Source organism: Miscanthus floridulus, chromosome 13 (genome assembly GCF_019320115.1).
Source record: "Miscanthus floridulus cultivar M001 chromosome 13, ASM1932011v1, whole genome shotgun sequence".
NCBI lineage: Eukaryota > Viridiplantae > Streptophyta > Magnoliopsida > Poales > Poaceae > Miscanthus > Miscanthus floridulus.
Window position 1 is genome coordinate 82,484,018 of NC_089592.1, and position 7,364 is coordinate 82,491,381.

Sequence of the window (7,364 nt, forward strand, 5' to 3'; positions counted from 1 at the left end):
CATCAGACGAGACGTAAGGAATGACCATGCCCATGGTCCTAAGCATCACCCATCGCAGGATACAGGCAATTGATACAGTAGCCGTAATACATCTGCCCATCTGCAACAAGTGAGAATAAAACCCTGAGTACGAGAAGGTACTCAGCTAGACTTACCCGACATAACCGAAAATAAGTGACACCAAGGATTATGAAGGGCTTTATAGTAGGGTAGCTGACTCATTTGCAAAAGAAGCATTTTTAGCCTTTCAAGAACCTTCCTAAAAGCATTATTGTCAATTTAATTATTATTAACCTGTCGACTAGATTTGCACCTATACTAGAGCAAACATATAATTAAGCAGATAATGATAACCAATGATCATTAAACAACTTCCATCCTGTCATATTCACTATAACTGTCCAAGTGTTCCATAAACATTTACTACGATGAAGTAACTCAAGTCAAGTGCTCACTGTCCAGGAGCGATGGCGATTCGAATCGATTCCTAACCAGCTGGTGATTTATTCCTTACATAAACCTCACTCACCCGCTAAAGTGAGATATTGATCACCGAGTCAACTATCCAGGAATCTCGAGTTTGCCAGGAACCACATGTACTCGGGGGCCGACCGACTGCACTTTGGTCTTATCATCTCGCCCCCGTGTCCTACCACACCTACTCCGGCACAGTGCGCTACGGGCAATCTACTCGGCCCGAATAATCTCCTAGCTTCGCGGTCGGAAGCTACTTTATCCGGCCAGCTAAATGTAAGGCATGCGTTCAATATGACTCGAGGCCCAACAACGGTCGGTCCTTAATCGACACAGACGGAAAGCACTACAGTCCAAAACTCTGCAAGTCTCCGTCCGGTCTCAACTTCATTTAACACTTAGTTATACCATGACTTCATAGTCATCCAAGCAGATCCAGGTAACCACCTATAGCTCGCAGGTGACAGGAAGTCACCCGACTTCTACCGGTCTAAGCCAGCTAAGCATTGACTCGACTGCGGATACCAGGGTAACAAGGATATAGTATAACAAAGGTAAACAAGGTATAATGCAGCAACGGTTGCAATCAACTCCTGAACGTAATGCATCAATTAAAGTAAAGCATTGAATTAATAATTGCAAACCGGGAGAAAATGCTCCGGGGCTTGCCTCTCTCGAAGGAGCTCGGACGGTGATCGGGGCACTCCGGAAGTTCCTCAACGTCCTCCTCGTTGGCTTCGGGCACTTCCTACGGCTGCACCTCGAACTGCTCCTCGGGCTCCTCAGGTATGACGACTGGGTTCTCGGTTTACGATCCTGTATGAAGCAATGTGCGTAAGTGCTTATGCAATCGGTGCATCAGATGAGATGAATACAATGGATATGTTTAAATGCAAGGTAGTCAACATCATCCAAGAAAATATACTACAAGCACATGTCATCTACTGCATTCTCTCCTACTACTAATATGTTAAGTCAACATATCTTATTAAATGCTTCAAAGATACACCAAAGCTTTACTAATTTCTTAAACACACATAAAGCAACACTTAATTAAACCCTAATTAATAATAGGTTTGAATAGCAACCTCTATTTTTCTTGCTTAGAAAAATCTTAGAAAATTACCATAGCACATTACTACCCTAAGTAGTCTACCATCAGATTTTCATGGTGTTTGAAGAGTGGGTTAGCCTACACAAAAATAACAAGCTATGGCAGGATTATGAACATAAAAATACTTTGAACTGTGAAAAGTGTCAAACAACAGAGTTAGTATTTTTCCTAGGTTCTTCATAGCATACAATGACTGTACAAAAATTATCACATGCATGTTTTATACAAAGTTTGTTCTCTAACTAAAATAACAAAAATCAGCCATTAAAGGTACTTGAACTACACCTCAAAATTTTCCCACAGCACATGCATGAAACATATTTTTCCTAGGAAGTACATGACATAAGAAGATTAACAAACTTGGAATCATATTTTTCTGAAGCCTATAGATTTTTCTACATATTTTTCAAGTTATCAGCAATATACATGATTAAATAAAATTCTACAGCAAAGTATCTCAAAAATGACATGCAATAATTTTCCCAAGTAGATCTGATGATAAGTAACCTAGACAAATTTATTTCAACAGATTTGGAGCAACTTTGAGTATCCAAACATTTTTCAAACCATTTCTATTTTCAAATAATAAAGAATAAATTGAAAACAATCCATCCTATTTCTACTGGGCCAGCCCGCTGGATTCAATCGGCCCACGACCACATTTGGCCTGCGCGGCCCGAGCGGAGGGGAAAGGGGAGGCGGCCCGGTAGGGTGTCGGCCCATGGCCTTTCGGCCTAGCTCGGCTGAGGCAGAGGCCACGCCGGCGCTGCGACGTCGCGGCGGCGCGGCTCGGCCACGAGGCTGGCGGCCATTGCCGGCCGTGACAGGGCGAGTTAGCGGGAGCATGAGGTTCGCGAGAAGATGGCGAAGGTAGGAAGGTAGCTAGGCAGGGTGGAGAAGAGAAGGAAGGGCGACTTCCACGGCGACCGAGCACAGTGGCGCCATAGCCGACGGTGGCGAAGCTCGAGATGGCGCTACCTGAGCTCGGAAGTCGGCACGGGCGCGAGCACGATGTGCCGGAGAGTGAGGTGGAACTACGAGCGCGTGATTGCTGGCCGCGGTGGAGAAGGCGCGGTGAATTTGGCCGACGAGTGCGGTGGCGCGGCGAGGAGGAGAGCGAGTGCGCGCGGTGCTGGCGGAGAGGAGAAGCAGCGCGGGAGTGAGCGAGCGAGCGCATCGGCTTCGGCAGGAATAGGCGGGCGCGTGGGCGCGGGCGCAGGCTGGATGCGACGCGCGGCGAGAGGCTGGCTGGGCCGGCTTCGGCCGTGGGCCAGAAGCGAGGCAGCGGCCCGCGAAGGAGAAAAAAGCCCTTTTCCATTTATAGTTTCAAGAAATTTTTAAATGCCAGCTTTCAAATATCATTTTGAGCAAGAAAATGACATCTTTTGAAAATATACCAAAAATGAAAGTTGATTAGAATTTAATTCTCTACAACTTTGCTTTTATGACTAAAGCCAAATTCTTTCTAGATTTTGAATTGTAAAATCAAAGTCCATGTTTAACTCAAAACCCTAATTTTTGGGAAATTACTTTGGAAGCAAAATTTTGAATTAATTTGAATACAAACCTTGCTCCAAAAATTGAACTAAATAATCCTAGATGATTTACAATAGTAGCCAAACATGTTTTACTAACCTAGCAAGCAAAATCAGGGCAAAACCATTCTAACAAATGTATGCAACATTCAGGTTTCACAACATGTTTCATATGTTTCGAAGTAGTGTTTCAATTGTTATTTACATGATTAGGCATGTATGATTAGGATGCTTCGAATGGAGCCATCTTGATGCTTTCTTGATAACTATTATTATAAGAAAACTCAGCTAACGGTAACCATGACTCCCATGATCCCTTAGAAGACAATACACAGGCTCTTAACATATCCTCCAAAACAGCATTCACTCGTTCAGTCTGACCATCTGTCTGAGGATGATAAGTGGTACTGCGAATCAAACTAGTTCCTAAGCCTTTGTGTAAATGTTCCCAAAAGTGAGCCATGAACTGTGAGCCTCTATCAGATACTATGGTCTTTGGTATACCATGCAACCTCACAATTTCTACGATATACTTCTCGGCATATTGAGGTGGTCGATAATCTATTTTGACAGGCAAGAAATGAGCGGTCTTGGTAAGACAGTCCACAATTACCCAAATCGAATCATGTCCTTTTTGAGTAGTGGGCAAACCCGTGATAAAATCCATACTTATATCGTCCCACTTCCAACTAGGGACTGATAAGGGTTGCAACATACCGGCAGGTTTCATGTGGATGGCTTTCACTCGACAACATGTGTCACATCTGACAACATATGCTGTAATTTCTTTTTTCATTTTGGTCCACCAATAACGAGATCTTAGTTCTTGATACATCTTACTACTTCCGGGATGGATAGATAGCTTAGAAAGGTGAGCTTCATCCATGAGTTTATTCCTAAGCTCTCGATCCTTAGGAACCACAAGACGGTCATCAAACCACAACACGCCCTGTTCATCCACTTTAAAGTGTGGAGACAACTTTTCTTTTATTTTCTCTTTGATGTGGAATATCCCCTTATCGGTTTTCTGACCTTCTATTATCTTACTCTCCAAAGAGCAACTAATCTGAATACTATATAACACAGCAGGATGCATTAGATTGAACCCATCTTCAAGTAATGGCTGCACATTCAAGTAATGTGACTTTCTGCTCAAAGCATCTGCCACTACATTGGCCTTTCCAGGATGATATTGCATATTCAAGTTATAATCCTTGATCAATTCCAACCATCTGCGCTGTCTCATGTTTAGCTCTGGTTGGGTAAAGATGTACTTAAGACTCTTGTGATCTGTGAAAATGTTGCACACATTACCAAGTAGATAATGTCTCTAAATTTTTAGGGTGTGCACAACTACAGCAAGTTCAAGATCATGTGTTGGATAGTTGACCTCGTGCTTTCTCAATTGATGTGATGCATAAGCAATGACTCTCCTTTCTTGCATAAGAACACAGCCCAATCCAGTCTTCGATGCGTCGCAAAACACATCAAATGGTTTCTCGATATCTGGTTGTGCTAGAATAGGAGCAGTGGTCAACAGTTTCCGCAAAGTGTGGAAAGCTGCTTCACACTCCTCTGTCCACACAAACTTATGATCCTTCTGTAGGAGACTTGTCATCGGTTTGGCAATTTTCGAGAAATCTGGTATAAAGCGACGGTAATAACCCGCTAGTCCTAAGAAACTTCTAATCTCAGGAACTGTGGTCGGTGCTTTTCAATTCATAACTTCTTGCACCTTACTTGGATCAACTGAAACCCCATTCTCTGACAGAATGTGACCAAGGAAAGGAACTTCCTTCAACCAGAATTCGCATTTGCTAAACTTAGCATACAGTTGATGATCCCTAAGTCTGGTCAAGATAGTTCTCAGATGCTCTTCATGATCTTTCTCGTTCTCGAAGTACACCAGAATGTCATCGATGAACACTACCACAAACTTATCCAATTCTGGCATGAAAACTGTATTCATCAAAAACATAAAGTACGCAGGAGCATTTGTCAAGCCAAAGGACATAACAAGATACTCATACAACCCGTATCTGGTGGAAAATGCAGTTTTCGGTATATCCTGTGGCCTAATCTTGATCTGATGATAACCGGATCTCAAATCTATTTTGAGAACATCTTGGCCTTGGATAATTGGTCAAACAGAACATCAATATGAGGCAAGGGATACTTATTCTTTATGGTCACAGCGTTGAGTGGCCTATAATCTACGCGCATTCTCAACGTGCCCTCTTTCTTTTTCTTCACAAACAAGGCGGGACATCCCCATTCAGACTTGCTTGGCCGAATAAACCCCTTTTTTGATAAATCTTCTAATTGCTTCTTTAGCTCAGCTAACTCATCTGGAGGCATCCAATAGGGTCTCCTTGAAATCGGAGCTGTTCCGGGGACTAACTCAATTCCAAACTCAATCTCCCTATCCGGCGGAAGACCAGGTAGCTCATCCGGGAATACATCCGGAAATTCACACACTACCGGAATCTGATGAATAGGAATGACTGTCGTAGCACATGTAACACTTATAAGGTCTGTTCTCTGAGGCAATGGTACTTGGAAAGTACCCTCACCCAGGGGATCCTTAAGGGTAAGTACTCGACTTCCAGTATCTATGACTGCTCCCCAATCCTTCATCCAATTCATCCCTATAATGACATCCAAAACTAACCCAGGCATAACTATCAAGTTCACTTGGAACTTCCTGCTACCTAATTCAAGGGTTGCCTCTCGAACCATCCGGTTGGTCAAAACATCAGCCCCTGCTGAACTTATACGGTAACCATAACCCAATTCTGTGCATAGTTGTTCATGTTTCTATGCAAATGCTTGACTCATAAAAGAATGCGATAATCCAGAATCAAATAGAACAACTGTAGGGTTTTCATTGACAGGAAACTTACCAGCAGTGACGGGCTCTCCCTCAGGAATTTCATCCACAGTTGTACTATGCACCCTAGCATTATAAGTTTGCTGCTTCTTCTTGAGCGGGTACGGACAAAACCTCGAAAAATGGCCGGGTTGATCACAGTTATAGCAGGGTCCCCTCACTGTCCCGGCAGATCCCATAGTTCCCTTGGAACTGCCTTGTACCGCAGTTGCGGCTGCTTTGTTGGACTGTACTGCCATCTTGTAAGGCTTCTGGGGTCCACGGAAATTCTGACTTCTTTGCTGAGGTGGCCTGAACCTAGCGCTAGGTGCTGATGGGTGATATGGAGGACGACCTCCCATAGGTGCTCTAGCTTGTGACGGACCACCTTCAAGGGCTCTCTTGCGTGTCTTGGCTATGGTGCTGGCGTTGTTATTCTTCTCTTGCTTCAGACAATCGCTGATGAAGTCATTGAATCTGACGCGGTTGTTGGTACCAACATGCTTCATCATTTTTGGATTGAGTCCCCTCTTGAAACTGGCTATTCTTTTAGCATCTGTGTCAACCATGTCGGGAGCATAGCGACACAAGTTGTTGAAGGCATGCAAATATTGCATCACGGTCTTGGTGCCCTGACTTAACGCCAAGAATTCTCCCAACTTCATCTCGGTCAGCCTGGGTGGAATATAGACTCCACGGAAGGCCTCAGCAAACTCTCTCCAAGAAATCTAAGCATTTGGAGGGAAGGTGGTGCGATGGTGCTTCCACCACATTCCCGCTGGTCCTTGCAACTGAAGTGCAGCATACTCCGTTTTTAACACCTCAGTCATCCTCAACACACGGAATTTATCTTCCATCATGTTGATCCATTCCTCAGCATCGAGTGGCTCTGTTGCTTCCTTAAATACTAGCGGCCTAGTGTCCATAAAATCTTTGAAGCTGCTATATTGGTTCACACCTATGCCACCACCTTGATTGTTACCACGTTGAATGTTGTTGGCAATGGTACGCAGAAAATCCTCCATGTTTTTCTGGGATTGTTCCGCGTTGCGCTGACTCCCGAGCAACTGTGCGAGGAACATTTCAGGGGTAAACGGGGGAGGAGGTGGCAAATGCGGTTCATGGGGAGGTTCATTGTTGTTGCCGTGGTTTCCACCACCACCACCGGTCCCTGCACCGTTAGCACCGGTCTCAGCGGCCTCATACGTGGTTCGGCGAGTGTTTGTCATCTGCATATTTTAGCAATAAGTAATGATTGAGTGAAGCTGTAATAATTGCGAGTGAAGGAAAAATTATGCCGTACTAAATTTACTGGAGAGAATAAATTCATACAATAAAACAGAGGCACAACAATCGCATCCCAATTAAAACA